This window comes from Equus asinus, chromosome 6 (assembly GCF_041296235.1).
Source record: "Equus asinus isolate D_3611 breed Donkey chromosome 6, EquAss-T2T_v2, whole genome shotgun sequence".
NCBI classification, from domain to species: domain Eukaryota; kingdom Metazoa; phylum Chordata; class Mammalia; order Perissodactyla; family Equidae; genus Equus; species Equus asinus.
The window spans coordinates 16,535,566-16,557,858 of NC_091795.1; the positions used below are offsets into that span (position 1 = coordinate 16,535,566).

The 22,293-nt window shown below is 39.9% G+C and overlaps 1 non-coding gene across 2 annotated transcripts in view; it reads right to left on the minus strand.

The window, feature by feature from the left end:
• Window positions 1-22,293, minus strand: part of LOC123286720 (uncharacterized) — a 38,933-nt gene that overhangs the window by 4,714 nt on the left and 11,926 nt on the right. For both annotated transcript variants that reach the window (XR_006529492.2, XR_006529491.2), the window contains 4 exons: window positions 22,129-22,191; window positions 16,277-16,369; window positions 14,082-14,165; window positions 2,781-2,855 (listed from right to left, as the gene is read on the minus strand). This is a non-coding gene — a transcript (uncharacterized protein). The remainder of the gene's footprint in view (window positions 1-2,780; window positions 2,856-14,081; window positions 14,166-16,276; window positions 16,370-22,128; window positions 22,192-22,293) is intronic.

Sequence of the window (22,293 nt, forward strand, 5' to 3'; positions counted from 1 at the left end):
TAGCTTGTAGAAAACTGGGGAGCCAGGAGAGCTGTCTGTGCCCAACACAGGAATGGCCCTGCAGAGGGGCTGGGAGATGTTCTGAGTAGCTCCAGGGAGCAAACTGGAACCAATGAGAAGGAGCTCCAGAGAAATCTGTTTGGATTAACTGTTTAGCAGTTAGAAAGTAGGGCTATCAAAAAGGGAACATGGAAAGTGAGGACTAATTAATTGTGTGACCTCAGAAGACTTCAAGGCTGGAGCCCCAGTCCCAGAGGGGAGACCTCCAAGAGCTGAGGGGCAGTTTTGGGGTGAGTCTGGCGAATCTTCCTTGGCCTAGTTCTTAAAGGGGTGACAATGAGACAATGTGGTTAAGACTGTCATGGAGTATGTGATAACAGCCTCATGAGATCTTAATTATTTCTGGGGAAAGAAAGAAATGTGTTCCTTATTCACTTTGGCTTAGAAAAGAGAGGAAACTCCCAAGTTAATGTGACTCATAATTACTCAACTTTGGAAATGCCAGCTTGTCAAATCAGAGTCAACTGAGTAACAGCCACAGACAGAAATCTCTGGATAACATAGAGGGTTATAACACTAAGGGGCTGTGTTTGCCTTGCTCTTTCGTAAAGTTGTAAAAAAGATAGACTTGTCACTTGCACACAAATTTTTACTTTCCTTGTCTCTGTACCACAGAAACAAAAAAAATAGAATTAGGAGACACTGTTTATACTTATCATCAATATGATCCTAAGTTTTCATTTACCTAAGGTTCTTTGGAGAGTTTGAAAGATGTTTTGTTCATTAGAACTAAGTCACTAAGTCCAGCCCACACTCAAGTGGAGGGAGATTAAGCTCCACCCTTTGAAGGGAGGGTATCAAAGAATTGTGGACATATTTTAGAACCACAGTAGGAATGAAATTCAAAGAAAGACGGTTGAACAAAGGAAACATTTGCTTGTGTCTATATGAGCATAAGGACTTCAATCAGCTATCTCTAGTTTTATGCAAGAATTATGGATAGAGAAAAGTGACACCCTTACAGAGGCATCTACACTCTGCAGAAAGACTTGACTTGAGTATTTGACCTGCACCATTAAGCAGAGATCCCTGAATGATTTCCAAGATATTAGGTTGAGCCATATGAAATTGGAGATATTTGACTACTTTTGATCTACAAGAACAGTAAGTTCAAATGATTCAACCTAACTTATAGTCCCAAGAGAAGTTTTCTAATCTACATATTTCTGCTAATCTTGAGGCTCCTAGAAACCCAACACCATGGATTATCAAGATGAGTGTAACGATCAGTTTGTATTGTGATCCTTTGTTTAAAAACATATATGGAATTGAGCTCAAATCCAGTGTATATTGATCACTGCACACATTGGGGGTCTGGGAAGACAGAGGAAAGTGAGTCCATTTTGTACTTAGAAAGTGCTCAAGCACTGAGTCAAGCTCCTACAGGGAGAAAAATCAATACAGCTGATTATGGAAAGACAGTTTTAGAAAAGTTGATGTCATTTTTGGTAACAAGCAAAAGTTCTAGAGAAATCTATCAACATGGCAAGTTGGGACATGCTACAGAGGTCTAAGAGGGGATGCCACACTTTTTCCAGGGAGCTCAAGCTCAGTGGGGCGCCAGGAACTCCCGGCCCCTTCCAGTGTCACAACAGGGGGGCAGGAAGTGCCCACAGTCAGCTTCTGTATTTGAAAATTATTTCACATAGTGACCACGTGAAAGGAAAATGTTACCCTCATTGTTCTCCACCGGCACTGTTTCAAGCACACCAGCAGCACAGGCGGAACCCGCTCAGCAGAAGACAGAAGGGCTGAAGGTCTTGCCTTGGGGACACTGGGCATCTGGTCTAGTTAGGAAATCTACGTCATCACATCATTGCTCTACGTGATGTCTGTGAAACTCTTTCTGCCTAACAGTTCTTCCAGGTGTTTTAAAATGGGCACACTATGCAGGCATAACTGGCGTCTCTTACAAGCATCCTGAGTTCAAACACCAGCACTGTCTCCTCCCCGACTGCTTGACCTGCGACAACTTACTTAACTTCAGGAGCCACGTATGTAAAATGGGGGCATAATGATAACGCAACATACCACTGACCTAGTTCATATTCCCATGCCCAGGAAAGACCACAGATTTGCGAGCCCAGACAGTGACATATTGGTCTGTTTTTCCTTTTAAATCTTTAAATCTTTTGAGGGAAGAAATGCTTCATGGGATTCTAGTTCCTCAGCCTGTCTTCAGAGCCGATCTGCCTTCACCACAGCTACATCTGTAAGAGGAGCCTTTGCTCATCAGCGGAAGGGGGTGCCTTCCCACATTCCTCCTGAGGATGGAGAGAGGTCTTCAGGGTATCGCTCAGGAATGTGCTCACACCTCACTAGCTGCGGCCCAGGGGGAGAATGGGACTTCACTGGTAAGTTTGGGAGAAGGAATTGGGTGGCCGTAGCTAGCTCGTTTCTCTCTTTTTTGGCATCCGTCTGCCTGCAGAGAGCAAACCTCCCAATCTGCCCTCGACGCTGGGAATTTTACAGAAGCAAACTCTCATGGTTGGGGTTTGGGGAGGTCATGGGTATCCTAAACATTACCAGAGATTAGGGCCTTCTGCCTGGCTCAGGGCAAAGCACCCAGATTATTCAGCCAAATATTTCTCGAGAAGACAGTTTGAACTCCATCTGCCGGACCTTTAGCTCAGTCTCACATTTAGTTCTGAACTCAGGCAAGAGGAAGAAGAGGTATTACTTATTGATCCCAAACTCCAATTTTATCCATCTGCATTTACCATTACTGGAAATTCTGTCCATGCTGCCAAGGAAAAATTCTGGTTCAGCAGAATTCCCAGCAGCAACACTGGCTCCTTTGATGAAACACATGAAAAAAATTGAGAGAGAGAAGTTTTTATCAGTACCCACTTACAAGCACCTTAGGCCCGTATTTTGCTTTAAGTGTTGAAATGTTAATATAGAAGTCAACTTGGAAATATGTGTTTGAAAGTTTATGTGTCAGTGTAGAGAGAGGCACCAGCTGACTGCTGATGGCAGAGGTGGGGCCCAGGATGATGCTGTGGGAAATGAACCCCAGGAACTGGAATTCACATCTGTATGCAAAATTCCAACACTGTGTTCATCCCGCTGCTGCCCAGGGCACTTCCGTCCACTGCTGGCAATTTCTGATACACAATTCCATCCTCAGGACCTGTGATCAAATACCTTTCTTAATTCTCAAAGTGCTACTTTTAAAAAATAAGAATATGAGGCTACTTTTTGGAAGAGGATATTCTTCAGTTTTATTTCTATGGATGTGCCTAAAGCAAGTGATTTTTTTTTGCCTTGGTCTTATCCATGGAATGAGGTACTGTGACTGCACCAGCTCTCACCAAGGGCTGAGCTAAGCATCAAACCAGGTCATGCACGTGCGGGTATAAAGCGTGCCCGGCACAAAGTGATAACACTCTGCAGGGGTTCTGTTGTCAGGAACCATGAACGCCACTTGCAATTCTGGTTCCTGTCCTTTGAACAGCCTCCAGAAAGCAAGAGCCTGTCTGACACACGAACTTCAGGGATCACGCCAAAATAGAGGGATAGTCACACTTCAGACCATAGACTTGGAAGTCATAGAAAGTATTTCAGACAATTCTTTCGTTCATATCTCAATTTGTCTCTGCCGCACAAGTAGCTGTTTTAAAGAATGATAAAATGATAGCATGGTACATAAGTACAATCCCTAGGCCTATAGAAATATGTACGCTTGTAGTTTTAAACACATATACTTGCTTTCTTTCATGGCTCTCTTCGTAATTGATTTGCCTGCTGTTCCTGTTTCATCAAATGGTGCCTCATACGGGACTTTGGAAAACACTTGCAGTAGAATTTCATCTCAGGTGAAATAAATAAAGGTGTGTTAATACGAGTAGTTCAGAACTGACATAGTTTTCTCTGTGATACCTAAAGCAGTCCATAAATACAGTGCATAAATGATACAAGCCCAATGGATACGTGAAATTATACTCTAAAATACTTTGCCTTGGGAAGGGGAATCCTAACTCCTAAGGAAGAAAGTGATTGCACCGGATGTCCTGAGCAGTAAAGATATACAGCTAGAAATTTTGCCCCAAATCTCATGAGATTTAGTGTCATAATTTTTCTTCTGGCTCCTGTTGTCATTCTGACCTGCCTTTGAGATTTTCCCCAAGATGGCCCACAAATATGGGTGAAGGCTGCGGGAGTAAAAATAAAGCAGGACAGATTTCTAAAAGTCAGAAAGCTCTTTATTTATAAAACTATTCCTAATTTTTCATGATTAATTTTTTTTTAATATTAATTTCTCCTTCCTGTTTAAAGTTTTCAGGCTACTACTTTTCCCTAGGGACAGCAGTTCATTTTTCCTTTTACGTTTACTTTGCTAAGCCACAGAAAACAATCAACCCAAATTTCATTCACCTGTATATATTCTGAGTCCTTTTTCAAGGGCTGTTGGTACATTGGTGGATGGTCTACTCACCTGATGGAATAGTTGCTTACGATAAGGACACAAAAAAATTAATTATCACATTCACCCATTCAAAACGATGAGGTCTTGTCACCAGCCCTTTCTTTGATGAATGTCTTGACCTTCTTGGATTGTTGCTCAGAGAGAACTTGGCAAGTTTATCAGCGGCCCACCAATGCCAAGGCCGACACTGGCATGGCACTGGGCATGTCAGAAGGCCTTCGGGGGTGATGGGACCCTCCCAAACCCTGAACCAGAACCCCATCCTCAGATGCACTCACTCCCCTTCCATACATGTGGGGCTGGATTCAGAGACACAGGGCACCTGCATGGAGGAGAAAAGTCTTCTGATTCCTGGATGGGAATTCCTGAGAGCACGGATAGCGGGACTGCAAGAGCCATCTACATCCAGCCACTCATTCAGTCATGGTCACCTGCCCGTCACTCAATCAGCCATACAGTCAGTGCAGAATTAGTGGAGCTTCTTTAATGGCACACCTGGAGGAAGGGCAAACCCAGAATTCTTGATATGGGACAGCCCCTAGAAAAAAGGTCCACATCCCCTGGAGAGAGACGGCCCCTTCCAAGGAGGACTGAGAGGGCTCGCTCTGTGATCAGAACATCCAACATCTCCTGACCCAGAGGGGAGCGTCAGCACTCACACTCCCGGGAGCTCCTTCTCAGACCAAAGGCGATGCTCAGGGTCTACTCCTGACCCACACATGGGCCCCAGAGAGGAGAAATCTCTCTATATTCTATATATTAATCCCTTATCAGATATATGATTTGCAAATATTTTCTTCCATCCTGTGGGTTGTCTTTTCACTCTCTTGATAGTATCCTTTGATGCACAAAAGCTTTTCATTTTGATAAGTCCAGTTTATGTATTTCTTCTTTTGTTGCCTGTGATTTTGGTGTCAAAATTAAGATACCACTGCCTAATCCAAGGTCATGAAGACTTTCCCCCTATGTTTTTTTTCTAGGTGTTTAATCATTTTAGCTCATAAATTTAAGTCTTTGACCCACTTTAGTTTTAATTTTTGTATATGGTGTAAGGTAAAGATCCAATTTCATTCTTTTGCAGGTGAATATCCAGTTTTCATAGGACAACTTGTTGAAGAGACTGTTCTGTCCCCTTGGCACCCTTGTTGAAAATCAATTGACCATGGATGTATGCATTTGTTTCTGGACTCTCTATTCTGGTCCGTTGATCTATAGGTCTAGCCTTATGCCAGTGCCACATTGTTTTCATAATTGTAGCTTTGTAGTAAGTTTTGACATGAAGAAGTAGGATTCCTCCAACTTTGTTCTTCTTTTTCAAGATTATCTTGACTACTTGGGGTCCATTGAGATTTCATATGAATTTCAGGTTGGATTTTTCTATTTTTGCAAAAAACACAGTTGGGATTTTGATAAGGTTGCTTCAAGTATGTAGATCACTTTGGGGACTACTGCCATCTTTACGAGAGTAAGTCTCCCAATCCATGAACACAGGCTGTCTTTCCACTCATTTAGGCCTTCTTCAATTTCTTTCAGCAATGTTTTATACCTTTCACTGTACAAGTCTTTTGCCTCCTTTGCTAAACGTATTCCTAAGTATTTTATTCTTTTTGATGCTACTGTAAATGGCATTGTTTTCTCAATTTGCTTTTTAGACTATTCACAGCAGAGTATAGAAATATAACTTTTTAGGATTTTATATACATAAGGTCATGTTATCTACAAGGAGAGAATTGTACTTCTCATTTTCCAATTTCATTTCTTTTCTTGTCTAATCGCTCTGCTAAGACTTCCAGTACTGTGTTGAATAGAATTAGCAAGAGTGGGCATCCTTGTGTTATTCCTGATCTTAGAGGAAAAACTTCCATTCTTTCACCACTGGGTAAGATGTTAGCCATGTATTTTTCACATATGGCCTTTCCCACGTTGAGGGAGTTCCCTTCTGGTCCTAGTTTATTGAGTGTTTTTATCACAAAAGGATGTTGAATTTTTAAATGTTTTGTTTTTAACAGTGGTAAAAAACACATAACACAAAATTTACCATGCTAATCATTTTTAAGTGTACAGTTCAGGAGTGTTAAGTTTATTCACATTGTTGTAAAACAGATCTCCAGAACTTTGTCATCATGCAAAACTGAAACTTGTACTCATTAGTCAACAAGGTCCTGTTTCCTTCCTCCACCCCCAGCCCCTGGAAACCGCCACTCTACTTTCTGTTTCTATGAATTTGACTACTCTACGTACCTCATATAAGTAGAATCATTCAGTATTTGTTTTCCTGTGACTAGCTCATTTCACTTAGCATAATGTCCTCAAGGTTCATCCACGTTGCATGTGACAGAATTTCCTTCCTTTTTAAGGCTGAATAATAGTCCACTGTATGTAGATACCACATTTTGTTTGTCTGTTCATCTGTTGATGGACACTTGGGTTGCTTCCACCTCTTGGCTATTGTGAATAATGCTGCTATGAACATGGGTGTACAAACATCTGTTTGAGACTCTTCTTTCAATTCTTTGGGCTATATAAGCAAATATGGGATTCCTGGATCATAGAGTAATTCTATTTTTAATTTTTTGAGGAACAGCTCTACTGTTTTCCATAGAAGATGCACCATTTTATATTCCCAAGAACAGCACACAAGGCTTCTAATTTCTGCATATCCTTGCCAGCATTTGTTATTTTCTGCTTTTTGATTAATATCCATCCTAACGGGTATGAGGTGATATTTCATTATGGTTTTGATTTGCATTTCTAACGATCATTGATGCTGAACATCTTTTCACATACTTGTCAGTCATTTGTGTATCATCTTTGGTGAAGTGTCTATTCAAGTCCTTTATCCATTTTTTAATCAGGTTATTTCGGGTTTTGTTGTTGAGTTTGAAAGAATTTGTTATAAATTCTGGATAGTAACCTCTTATCTGATATACAATTTGCAAATATTTTCCAAAGGTTGCCTTTTTACTCTGTTTATTGTGTCCTTTGATGCACAAAAGTTTTTAAGTTTGACGTAGTCCCATTTGTCTATTTTTGCTTTGTGTTGCCTGTGCTTTGGGTATCATATCCAAGAAATCAATGTGAAATCCAAGGTCATGAAGCTTTTCCTTTATGTTTTCTTGTAGGAGTTTATAGTTTTAGGTCTTACATTTAGGTCTTTAATCCTTTTTAAGTAATTTTTGTTTATGGTGTTAGTTAAGGGTCCAAATTCATTCTTTTGCATGTGGATATCCAGTTTTCCCAACACCATTTATTGAAAAGACTGTCTTTTCCTTATTCAGTGGTCTTCACACCCTTGTTGAAGATCATTTGACCGTATCCATGAAAGTTTATTTCTGGGGTCTCTATTCTTTTCCATTGGTCTATATGTCTGTCTTTATGCCAGTACCACACTGCTTTGATTACTGTAGCTGTGTAATATGTTTTGAAACCAGGAAATATAATGCCTCCAGCTTCATTCTTGTTTTTTAAGACTGTTTTGGCTTTTGGGGTCTCTCAAGATTCCATATGAATTTTAGGATGGATTTTTCTCTTTCTGCAAAGAAAATTGCCTTTCAGATTCTGATAGAGATTGCATTAAACCTATAGATCACTTTGGATAGTATTGACATCTTAACAAATTAAGTCTTCTAATCCATGAACATGGGATGTCTTTCCATTTACTTGTGTCATTTTCAAATTTCTTTCAGTGATTTTTTTTTTTGAGGAAGATTAGCCCTGAGCTAACATCTGCCGCCAATCCTCCTCTTTTTGCTGTGGAAGACTTGCCCTGAGCTAACATCCGTACCCATCTTCCTCTACTTTATGTGGGATGCCTACCACAGCATGGCTTGCCAAGCAGTGCCATGTCCACGCCCAGGATCTGAACTGGGGAACCCCAAGCTGCTGAAGTGGAATGTGAGCACTTAAGCGCTGCGCCACCAGGCCAGCCCCATCAGTGATGTTTTATAGTTTTCAGTGTACAATCTTTTGCTTTCTTCTTCTTCTTTTTTTTTTTTTAAGATTTTATTTTTCCTTTTTCTCCCCAAAGCCCCCCAGTACATAGTTGTGTATTTTCAGTTGTGGGTCCTTCTAGTTGTGGCATGTGGGACACTGCCTCAGCATGGCCTGATGAGTGGTGCCATGTCCGCACCCAGGATTCAAACTGGCGAAACCCTGGGCTGCCAAAGCAGAGCACACGAACTTAACCACTCAGCCTCGGGGCCGGCTGTTGCTTTCTTCATTAAGTTTATTCCTAAGTATATTTTTCTTTTTGATACTATTGTAAATGAAATTTTCTTAATTTCCTTTTTTTATTGTTCATTGCTAATGTCTAGAAATGCAACTGACTTTTGTGTGTTGACTTTGTATCCTGAAACTTTGCTGAATCCTTTTCCTAGTTCTAACATTGTGGGTGTGTGTAGTCTATAGGATTTTCTACATATAAGATCATATCATCCTTGAACAGAGATAACTTTACTTCTTCCTTTGCAATTTGAATACCTTTTGCTTCTTTTTCTTGCTTAATTGCTCTGGCTAGAACTTCCAGTACTTTGTTGAACAGAAGTAGTGACAAGCATCTTTGTCTTGTTCCTGATCTCAAAGGAAAAGTTTTCACTCTTTCATAACTGAGTATGATGTTAGCTGTCGGATTTTCATATATGGCTTTTATTATGTTGAGATAGTTTCCTTCTATTCCTAGTTTGTTGAGTGTTTTTATCATGAAAGAGTGTTGAATTTTGTGAAATGCTTTTTCTACACCAATTGAGATGGTCACGTGGTTTTTTACTTCATCCTATTAAGGTAGCATATTACAATGGTTGATTTTCATATGTTGAACAATGCCTGAATTCCAGGAATAAGTCCTGCTTGGTCTGGTATATGATCTTTTTAATACAATGTTGGATTCAGTTTTCTAGTTATTTTGTTGAGGAATTTCACATTTATATTTATAAGTGATATTGCTCTGCAGTTTTCATATAGTGTCTTTGTCTAGCTTTGGTATCAAGGTAATACTGGCTTCTTAGAATGAGTTAGGAAGTGTTCCCTTCTCTTCAATTTTTTGGAAGGGTTGGAGAAGCATTAGTGTTTTCTCTTATTTATTTGTTTGGTAGAATTCACCAGTGAAGCCAACTGATTCTTACTTTTCTGTATTCAGAAGTTTTGATTACTAATTCAATCTCCTTACCCATTATAGGTCTATTCCAATTTTCTATTTCTTCTTGAATCAGTTTTGGTAGTTTGTGTGTTTCTAGGAATGTCTTTATTTCTTCTAAGTTGTCCAATTTGTTGATATACAATTGTTCATAGTATTCTCTTATAATCATTTTTATTTCCATAATTAGTAGTAATGTCCCCACTCTCATTTCTGAATAAATAATTTGAGTCTTCTCTCATTTTCTGTCTTTCAAATTTGTTATCTTTTCAAGGAACCAATTTTTGGTTTTATTGATTTTCTCTATTGTTTTTCTATTCTTTATTTCATTTATTTTTTGCTCTATTCTCTATTATTTCCTTCCTGTTGCTAGCTTTAAATTTAGTTTGCTACTCTTTTTCTAGTTCCTTAAAGTATACAGTTGGGTATTTATTTGAAATCTTTCATCTTTTTTTAATATGTGCATTTATATTTATGAATTTCCCCTTAGCGTGGCTTTTGCTGTATAAGTTTTGGTATGCTGTGTTTGATTTACAATCATGTCAAGGTAATTTGTAATTTCCTATTGGTTATTTAAGAATGTGTCGCTTAATTTCCACAGATTTGTGGATTTTCCAGTTTTCCCTCCATTGTAGATTTCTAGTTTCATTCCATTGTGATCAGGAAAGACACTGTGCATGATTTCAATCTTTTTAAATTTATTGAGACTTGTTTTATGGCCAACATATGGTCTATCCTGGAGAATGTTCTATGTGCACTCGATAAGAACATATATTCTGTTGTTATTCAGTGGAGCATTCTGTATCAGTTTGTTAGGTCTAACTGGTTTACAGTGTTGTTCACTTCTATTTCCTTATTAATTGTCTTATTGTCCTATCTATTATTGAAAGTGGGGTACCAAAGTCTCCAACTATTGTATAACTATTTCTCCCTTCAATTTTGTCTACTAGTAGTTCATATTTTGGGGGCTTTGTTGCTATGTGCATATGTGTTTATAATTGTTACATCCTCTTTCTGTATTCAATCTCTTATCAATATATAATGTCCTTCTTTGTCTCTCATAAACTTATTTTATTTGAAATCTATTTTGTTGGAAAATAATATACCCACTCCAGCTCTCTTTTGGTTACTATTTGTGTGGAATGCCTTTTTCCATCTTTTTACTTGCAACTTCTTTGTGTCTTTTTACCCTAAGTGAGTCTCTTGTAGACAGCATATAAATGAATCCTATTTTTTCTATCCAACCTGCTAATCTCTGCCCTTAAGAAGACTTTAATCTATTTACATTTAATGTGTTTACTGATAAAGAAGAATTTGCTTCTACCATTTAGCTATTTGTTTTCTGTGTCTTATAAATTTTTTGTTCTTCAGTTTGTTCCATTACTACTTTTCTTTGGGAGTTAGTTGTTTTTTTGTAATGTTACATTTTCATTGCCTTTTTCATTGCTTTTCTGCATATTTTTAAATTATTTTCTTTGTGGTTACGTTGGGGATTACAATTAACATCTTAAACTTATAACAACCTAGTTTGAATAGTATCAACTTAGTTTCAAGCGTATGCAAATACTCTGCTCATATATAGTTCCATTCCTCCCCTTTTAAATTGTTATTGTCACAGGTTATATCTTTAGACATTTTATGCCCATTAACATAGATTTACAATTATTGTTTTATGCATTTGCCTTTTAAATCATATTGGAAAAAAAAGAAAAGTTACAAACAAAAATTATGGTACTATTGGCTTTTGTATTTACCCATGTAGTCACCTTTACCAGTGTTTTTTATTTTTTTCTTATGGCTTTGAGGTACTGTCTCGTGTCCTTTCCTTTAGCCTGAAGGACTCTCTTTAGCATGTTTTACAGGGCAGATCTCTTAGCTTTTGCTTATCCATAAATGTCTTAATTTCTCCTTTATGCTCAAGAATATTTTTTTCAGATATAGAATTCTTGGTTGACAGTACTTTTCTTTCAGGACTTTAAATATGTCATATCACTGCTTCTGGCTTCCATGATTTTTGAGGAGAAATCAGCCATTAATCTTATTGAGTATCCCTTGTACATGACGAGTAGCTTTTCTCTTGCTGCTTTCGAAATTCTCTCTTTGCCCTTGGGTTCAACAATTTGACTATCATGTGTTTCAGTGTGGCTCTATAGCATTTTTTCTTCCTGGAGTTCACAGAGCTTCTAGGATATGTATAATCATCAGATTTGGGAAGTTCGAGGCCATTATTTCCTCAAATTTTTTCTCTGCCCCTTTCTCTCTCTTTTCTTTCTGGGTCTTCTATAATGTATATGTTGGTATGCTTGAAGGTATCTTGCAGGTCCCTCATGTTCTGTTTATTTTCTTCATTGTTTTCTTTCTGCTCCTCAGACTAGATGATTTCAATTGTCCAAGTTAAAATTTATTGATCCTTACTTCTGCCTGCTCACATCTGCTGTCGAATCCCTCTAATGAGTTTTCCATTTCAGTTATTGTACTTTTCAATTCTAGAATGTCTCTTTAGCTCTTTTTTATAATTTCTATTTCTTTTTTTTTTAATTGGTGAAGAAGATTGGCCCTGAGCTAACATTCATTGCCAATCTTCCCCTTTTCGTTTTTTTGAGGAAGATCTGTGCTAATCTTCTGTGCCAGTCTTCCTCTATTTTGTATGTGGGACACCACCGTGGCAGGGCTTGATAAGCAGTGTATAGGTCCATACCCAGGAACTGAACCTGTGAACCCCAGGTTGCCAAAGTGGAGTGCATGAACTTAACCACTATGCCACTGGGCTGGCCCCTATAATTTCTATTTCTTTATTGATATTCTCACTTTGTTAAAACACTGTTTCATGATTTCCTTAAGTTCTTTGTCCATCATTTCCTTTACTCATCGAACATTTTGAAGACAGTTGATTCCAATTTCTAGGCTTCTGAGGGATGGGTTCTGTCAAATTCTTTTTTTTTTTCCTGTGAATGGGCCATATTTTCCTGCTTCTTTGTATGTTTTGTAATTTATTTGTTGAGAGCTGAACATTCTGAGTATTATATTTTGGTAACTTTGGAAATCAAATTCTCCCACTCCCCAGGGATTGCTGATTTCTGCTTGTTGGGGGCTGGAGTGATATTTTTGTGGATTTTCCAAACTATTTTGGCAAAATATGTATTCCTTGTTGTGTGTTGGTGCTGAAATTCCAGTTTGTTATCTTTGCAATCACTCAGTGACCTGACAAAGGTTCCCTTAAGTGTCTGTCTCCAAAAAGAAGAAAAACAAAAAATACGGTCTTTGTAATCCCCTTGACAGAGTTGCTTGGAAGCCTCTTCAGACCATGGGGTTGAAACAACAGCCAGCCCGCAGTGATCAACACACATCCAAATTTTTGGAGGACAAGGTCCCTGTCGTCCATTCTGGCACCAGCAGGTCACACTGAAAATGTGGGCTGCTGACCACCTGGCTACCCGCCACAGGCTGGGGAATGAAGATTGATAGGATCTACATGAACACTGAAATTCACCAAAATTCACCAGTCTCTTCACCAACCTCTCCCCTGGATGATGCCAGTATTCAACTAGAATCCAATGTTCCAAAATAGTTGCTTAAGATAATTCTTGCCAGCTCAATTGTAGATGTGGTGAGAGGATGTATTTCTGGCGCGTCCTACCCCACCGTCTTCCATCTAGGCCTTGGTTTCCCTCAAATGTTACATGAGTGGCTTAGACTAGACCAGTGAGTCCCAGCCTAGAAGCACCTAGAGAGCTTTAACAACTACTGATGCAAAGGTCTCATCCCACATAGGGAATCTGATCAGATGGCTCTTTAACAACCTCCCCAGGGGATTCTCATGCTCAATTAGGGCTGAAGACCTGGGGAGAAGGTCTGTCTCAATCTCAGGGCCTCATCATTGCTAGCATATGCAGAAAGCTCCTGGGCACCTGGTCCAGGCAGATGTGATGCACCTGGGTCAGGCAGATGTGATGCACCTGGGCCAGGCAGATGTGATGCACCTGGGTCAGGCAGATGTGATGCACCTGGGCCAGGCAGATGTGATGCACCTGGGTCAGGGAGATGTGATGCACCTGGGCTAGGGAGATGTGATGCACCTGGGCCAGGCAGATGTGATGCGCCTGGGCCAGGTAGATGTGATGCACCTGGGTCAGGCAGATGTGCTGCACCTGGGCCAGGGAGATGTTCTGCAGCTGATCTGCGCTTGGGTCTGATGCTGCACTTCCTATAGCTCCAAGATGGTGGCCCTGCAGCTGTTACATGGACCCTTCTTTGAGGAGCAGAATCCTTTCCAAGTGTTTGTCTTCTATGTTTTGCTTCATTTCTTGGGACTCTGACACTTAGAGAACTGGCTCTAAACTCAAGGAAAAGCACTTTTCTTCCTATCAGAGCAGTAGGAGCAGGTTATCTGGGAGACCACCACAGACAAGCACGAGACTCTTCAAATACAGCCTGATGGTTTCACATGAAGAGGGTACTTACCAAATAGTTTAGCCAAATGTTCTTCCTGCTTATTTGAACTTGACGCAAATTCAGTATTTTCCAAGCTCTTTTGTTGAGGATAACCTACAGGAAAATAAACCTTAGCTGTGAGTAAATCTTTTATTGGATCTGCATGTGATCTTTTTAACACGATACTCTCTTGCGTGGTATCGTGAGAGGAGCATCATGCAGTTGGCCTGCTCTAGGGGAAAGAGCACTGGACGCGGGTTCTAGTCCCCGCTTTGAACGCCTTGTGACTTTAGGCAGTAAATTCTGTGGGATTTGGTATCCTCATCTGAGACTGGTGGGAAAGGTGCCAACCACAGGAGGCCTGTGAGGAAGGGGGAGATAAAATGTGCTGGTGTCGTCTGTAGACTGAAAAGTGCCCTCCCCTTATCACATCTCAGGGTTATTATCTATTATGAACTGCAATAAATGACGCTAGTTCCAAGCATGGTTATGCTCAGTGCCCAGTTTTGGGGGGAACAAAGATGGATGGACACACATCTCAGGGTCTTTTCAAGGAAAACTTTCCCTTCCATAGGAAATGATGCCAACGAGCGGTGACTTTGGCCGTTCTGGAAACGTGAAGCTTTCTCGTTTTGGAGGGGAAGGAACAACACCTCACTCTGCACTAATCCACACTATGGTCTGTGTCAGGGAGGGGCTCGGAGGGCCTGCGGCCGCCCCGACTTGACCTGTTGGAAGAGCACGAGGAACTCCTGATGTTGTCATTGACGAATGAAAATGAAGGTGCAAATGGAAACGGACTGCGTCAACCATCTGCCCTCGGACGTCACGGACTGATTTCAAGACCTGCTGGTGCTCACGTGGCTATAGCGTGGATACGGATTAATTGCGCTAAAAGATTGTAGCAACCTGTGGAGATTCTGAGCTGTATTTTCAGGCTTTTCCTTAAGAAGGTTGTGATGTCTCTGTCTGGACACATTTTCTTCATTCAAGGTCAAGGCCAGCCCTTTGTTCTGGCCCGAGGGGAGGAAGAAAACCACCAAGGAGGAGAAACCTTTCCCCTAATGAAGGGGTTGTCAGGGCCACAACACCCACCTATTCTGAGCGCCGCAGAGCATTCATGAAGTGCCTGCGGAATCTGAACTTTTAATACAAAATCAGCGACAATACCAGTTTTCACATGGTTTCCTCACAGATAATCTTCATAGCCACTGAGTAATTTGTGCATGTGACAGGTTTCAACTATACAAAAAAATTGGTAGGACAGTCTCCACAGTGTATGCCAAATGACTTCATGTATCACTACTTTGATCCAAAAACAAAAAACAAACAGTTCTCTGTTAATGAGACATTGGTGAATCATTAGGAATAGATACACTCAATCATGCAAGCACTTAGCTAAAAACATGTTCATCACATTGTGTCAGCCAAGGGAGCATAAAAAAACACTGTGCAGGGCGCACCATCACAATTACACAGTAAAATATTCACCGTTTTAATCATGTGGTTTATGAAATGCATTGGCAGGGTCGTTAGTTATGACATTGGTTTGCTAATAGTTTCATAATTTCAACATGACACACATGCCTGATAACTAATTACCCAATTTTCATTTTCTCCTAGTGCAACTAGTGTCCACCTTAAAGGATTTCTCTGTCACTTGCATGATTTGCACTAATAGACATAGTTTTTGCATATGTGACCAGCTTCTTCCCTTCAGCTTTGGCATACAAGCATCAGTGCAAAGGGAGAGATGGGCTCTGCTCCCCAGTGCAAATACTTTCCAGAGGCTGGCATAGGGGAGGTGATGCCGAGGGATATGAGAAGGGTTCACTCCCCCAACTAGTCCCTCGGGCACTCAAGCACATTGAACTATAAAGCGTTGAATAGAAAGGTATTATTATACCTAGCAAGTGTGACCAGGAACAGTAAATGCCACTTGCAAATCCGGTTCCTGTCCTGTGAACAGCCCCCAGAGTGAGAGACCCTGCCTGACACAAGAACTTCAGAGATCACCCCAAGTACAGGAATATTCACACTTTAGACCATAGGCTTGGGAGGAGGTTATAGAGTATTTCAGACAATTCTTTCCTCCACATCTCAATTTGCATTTGCCTCATACATACCTGGTTTAAAGAATGCCAAAATGATAGGGTAGTACAAATAATACAATACATAGGCCTTTAGAAATATGTGCACTTACAGTTTTAAAGACATATACTTACTTTCTTTCATGTCACTCGTTGTAATTGATTGGCCTGCTGTTCTTCTCGTTTCATCAAAGGGAACGTTGGAAAACACTTGCAGGAGAATTTCATCTCAAGTGAAGCAAAGACAGGCATGTTAATACCAGCAATCCAGAATTAATAGAGTCTGCTCTGTGAGCACCTAAAGTAGTCTATGAACACGGAGAATAAATGATACAAACGCAATGGATATATGTTATGCTCCGAATGCCTTGTCTTGGGAAAGGGAACTTGGTCTATCTAAATCATTTCCGAAAAATTATGATTTCACTAGATATCCCAGATAGGAAACATTACCCACTAGAGACATGTGCTAGAAATTTTTTCTCTGAATCTCATGATATTTAATGTCATAATTTTTCTTCTTGCTCCTGTTGTCATTCTCCCCACCTCTGAGACTGTCCCCAAGCTGTCCCTCTGGATGAACAAACCTCTTTCCTGTTTCTACAAGATGCGCATCGTTTTCTTCCATTAAGACCTATTGCCTCTCCTAGGAAGTTTCTCATGGTGAGAGTCCAGCTTTTGTGGCACCAGACCTAGACCCAAATCCTGAGTTTGCTGTTTCCTGAAACGTGATCTTGGGCAAACAGCTCCACCTCTGTGATCTTTGGTTCCCTCACTGGTAGGATGGGGATACAATTATTTAACTGATAGAACTTTTGCAATAACTGAATAAAACTATGCATGTAAAAGCACTGAACATAGTGCCAGTGTGAGGACCATGCTAAAGGCTAAATATTTTAAAACTGCTAATCACCATCTTATTTATAACAATAACCCCGATCAGTTAGTAAATATTGCTTGTTTTCTGCTCATTGGAACCCTGCACAAGTGGAAGAATACATAGATAAGGAAGAAAAAGACAGAAAACACAAAGGAAGCAAAGATGTCAAGAAAACACGGCAGGAAAAAAAAAGATCTGCAACAGATTCTGTGGCATTCCATCACCAGCCATTTTTGCCTCCTTCTGTGCCTAAGGGTGATTGGAGCCTCAGGAGCCAGCCCTCAGAGAGACACTTCCTTCCACCCTCCTTGGTACCCAGAGGAGGGCTACGGGACACACAAAGTTCTTCCGAAGACTCCTGAGACCCTGGAAGAAGCTTGCTCCTCTGGATGGAAGAGAAAGTAGTGCTGGGGCTACACCTTCCCATCCCCTTTACCTCCTGCTGTGAAAGTGGATGTGACGTCTGGAGCTGCAGAAGCCATCTGATGACCAAGAGGCATAAGCACTAGGGAAGGCCCTGATGATCTCAGAGAAACAGGTCCTGACCTGAAGTCACTCAGCATTGCACCAAAGCTATAGTTGTCTCTCTTGGACTACTTGAAACAGAAGGAAAATAAACCACTCCTTGTTTAAGTGACTAAACCCAGGTCTTCTAGTAATTGCAGCCAAGTGCTTTCTTTATTGGCATAGTGACTAAGGCAATACCTGGACATCCTTCACTTAGAGGATCCTGGCCACTCAGTTTTGATGACCCAATATTATATGGAGGAACCAAGCATAAGTTCCTAAAAATCATAATGCCCATCTAGGTTGGGACAGAGCAGAAGACTGTGGATCATTTGGACAACAAGCTTTTACCAAGCCCTGGCTCTGCTCAGAAACTGCACAAGGTGCTGGGGGTTCAAAGAGGATGGAGAAAGTGATATCACCAGAATAGTGACATAGGAGATCCCAGCCTCCATCTCCCGACAAAGAGCAACAATTAGACAGCTATTCACAAACAAAAACAGCCCTGGGAGAGCTCTGGGTCCACTTAAGAAACCTCAGCCATACAGTGGAACAACAAACCTGAGAATAACCATACAAGATGAGAAGGAAGACAGCTTCATTGTGCTGGCATCATCCCATCCCCCAAGCTGGCATTGCTTAGTGCCAAGAGGGGACTTCCCAGCTAGAAAGACTTTCCCTCTCCAGGAAAGGAAGAGCAGGATGAGCAACCAGCCTCCCCCAACCAGTTTCAACAATGGATAGATCATCCAGACAGAAAAAGCAACAAGGAAACATTGGACTTGAACCATATTTAAGACCAAGTGGACCTAACAGATATATATAGAATATTCCATCCAACAGCAGCAGAATACACATTTTCCTCAAGTGCACACAGAATATTCTCCAGGATAGATCATACTAAAGGTCACAAAACAAGTCTTAGCAAATTTAAGAAGACTGAAGTCATACCAAGTATCTTTTCTGGCCACAGTGGTATGAAACTAGAAATCAATAACAGGAGAAAAGCTGGAAAATTCACAAATATGTGGAAATTAAATAACACACTCCTGAACAACTAATGGATCAAAGAATAAATCAAAAGGGAAATCAAAAAATATCTTGAAACAAACCAAAATGGAAATAACACCAAAACCTATGGGATGCTGCAAAAGCAGTTATAAAAGGGAAGTTTATAGCAATAAAATACCCACATTAAGAAAAAAGAGGGGCCGGCCCGGTGGTGTAGTGGTTAAGTTCGCATGCTCTACTTCAGCAGCCCAGGGTTCGCCAGTTCAGATCCTGGGTGCAGACATGCACACAACTCATCAAGCCATGCTGAGGTGGCATCCCACATAGAAGAACTAGAAGGACCTATAATTAGGATATACAACTATTTACTGGGGCTTCAGGGAGAAAAAAAAAAAGAGGAAGACTGGCAACAGACATTAGCTCAGGGCCAATCTTCCTTACCAAAAAAAGAAAAAGTATACCTTTAAATAATAATAATAATAAAATAAATTTAAAAACAAAATATCTCAAATAAACAACCTAACTTTATACTTCAAAGAACTAGAAAAAGAAGAGCAAACTAAACACAAAGTTAGCAGAAGGGAGGAAGTAACAAAGATCAGAGAAGAAATCAATGAAATAGACACCAGAAAAATAATAGAGAAGATTAATAAAACTAAGAGTTGGTTTGTTGAAAACATAAACAAAATTGACAAACCTTTAGCTAAACCAAGAAAAACAGAGAGAAGACTCAAAATTATAAATGAAAGAGGAGACATTACAACTGACACCACAGAAATACAATGGATCATAAGAGACTACTATGAACAATTAAACACCAACAAATTGGATAACCTAGAAGAAATGGATAACTTCCTAGAAACATACAACTCACCAAGACTGAATCATTAAGAAACAAAATCTGAACAGACCAAAAATGAGTAAGGAGATTGAATCAGCAATCAAAAACTTCCTAACAAAGAAAAGCCAAGGACTAGATGGCTTCACTGGTGAACTATACCAAACACTTAAAGAAGAATTAATACCAATCCTCCTCGAACCCTTCTGAAAAATAGAAGAGGAGGGAACACCCCCAAGCTCATTTTATGAGGCCAGCATTACCCTGATACCAAAGTCAGATAAGGACTCCTAAAGAAAAGAAAACTACAGATCAATATCCCTAATGAACACAAATGCAAAATTCTCAACAAAATATTAGCAAATTGAATTCAACAGCATATTTTAAAAAATCATACACCAAGATCAAGTTGTATTTATTCCTGGAATGCAAGGACGGCTCAACATATGAAAATCAATAAATATGATACATTACATTAATAGAATGAAAGATAAAAATCTGATCATCCCAACAGACTCAGAAAGAGCATTTGACAAAATGCAACATCCTTTCATGATAAAAATGCTCAGTAAATTTGCTATGGAAAGAACCTATCTCAACATAATAAAGGCCATATATGACAAGCCCACAGCTAACACTATACTCAACAGTGGAAGGTTGAAAGCCTTTCCTCTAAGATCAGGAAAAAGACAAGGGTGCCTATTCTCAGTGCTCCTATTCAACATAGAACTGGAAGTCCTAGCCAGGAAATTAGGCAAGAAAAAGAAATAAAAGGCATCCAAATCAGAAAGGAAGAAGTAATATTGTCTTTGCAGATGATATGATCTTATATAGAGAAAATCCTAAAGACTCCACCAAAAACCTGTTAGAACTAATCTACAAATTCAGTAAAGTTGCAGGATACAAAATCAACATACAGAAATTAGTTGCAATGCTATACACTAACAATGAAACATCTGAAAAAGAAAATAATCTTATTCACAATAGCACCAAAAAGAATAAAATAGGAATAAATTAACCAAGGAGATAAAAGATCTGTACACTGAAAACTATAAGAAATTGATGAAAAAAATTGACAAAGACACAGACAAATGGAAAGATATCCTATATGCATGGATCAGAAGAATCAATATTGTTAAAATGTCCATATTACCCAAAGCCATTTATAGATTCAGCGCAATCCCTATCAAAATTCCAATGGTATTTTTCACAGAAATAGAAAAAACAATATTAAAATCCATTTGGAACCACAGAAGACCCCAAATAGCCAAAGCAATCCTGGGAAAGAACAAAGCTGAAGGCATCACACTTCCTGATTTCAAACTATACTACAAAGCTATAGCAATTAAAGGAGCATGGTACTGGCATAAAAATAGACACATAGACCAATGGAACAGAATTGAGAGCCCAGAAATAAACCCTTACATGTACAGTCAACTCATTTGACAAGGAGGCCAAGAATACTCACTGGGGGGAAAGATAGTCTGTCAAAAAATGGTGTTGAAAAAACTGGATAACCACATGTAAAAGAATGAAATTGACCACTATCTTATACCACTCTCAAAAATTGACTCAGAATGGATTAAAGACTTAAATATAAGAACTGAAACCATAAAACTCCTAGGAGAAATCATAGGGAAAAAAGCTCCTTGACTTTGGTCTTGACAATGATTCTTTGGATATGATGTCAAAGGCACAGGCAACAAAAGCAAAAATTAATAAGTGAGACTACATCAAACTAAAAAGTTTCTGCACAGCAAAAGAGACATCAATGAAATGAAAAGGCAACCTACAGAATGGGAGAAAATATTTGCAATCATATATCTGATAAGGGGTTAATAAATATAGTCCAAAATATATGAAAAACTCATAGAAATCAATAGCAAAAAAGAAAATCTGATTTTAAAATGGGCAGAGGAATTGGATAGACATTTTTCCAAAGAAGACATGCAAATGGCCAACAGATACATGAAACAGAGTTTGACATCACTAATCATCAAGGAAATGCAAATCAAAACCACAATGAGATATCACCTCACACCTGTTAGAATGGCTACCATCAAAAAGACAAGAAATACCAAGGGCTGGTGAGGATATGGAGAAAAGGGAACCCTTGTGCACTGTTGGTGCTCTCTGCTGAAGAAGACTTCTTTGGTTACTCTCAAATATTAAATGAGAGCCTTAGAGTAAATCAGTGAGTCCCAGCCTAGAATCACCTGGAAGACTTTAAAAACTATTCACGCAAGGGCTTCACCACACACCAAGGAACCTGATCGTGGGGTGGATCTGGGTGTCTCTTTTTAACAATCTCCGCAGGGGATTTTCAAGCTCAGTTAAGGCTGTGCTGCTGGGGAGAAGGTCTATCTCAGCCTCAGGGCCTCACCATCTCTAGCACATGCAGACAGCTCCTGGGCACCTGGGCCAGGCAGATGCGCTGCACCTGGGCCAGGCAGATGCACTGCAGCTGGTCTTCGCTGGGGTCTGATGCCGCACTTTCTATAGCTCCAGGATGGTGGCCCTGCAGCTATTGCACGGACCCCTCTTTGAGGAGCAGAATCCTTTCCAAGTGTTTATCTTCCATGTTTTTAATAATTTCCTAGGACTCTGACACTTATAGGAACTGGTTCTAGCCTCAAGGCAAAGTACTTTCCTTTCCATCAGAGTAGCAGGAATAGGTTATCTGGGAGACCACCACAGACAAGCACGAGACTCTTCAAATACAGCCTGATAGTTTCACATGAGAGTACTTACCAAATATTTTAGCCAAACCTTCGTCCAAATTTTTTGAACTCGAGGAAAATTCAGTATTTGAACCTGTGGGGAAAATAAACCTTAGCTGTAAATCTTTCCCTGGATCTGCATGCGATCTTTTTAACTCAATACTCTCTTGTGTGGTATCGTGAGAGGAGCATCATG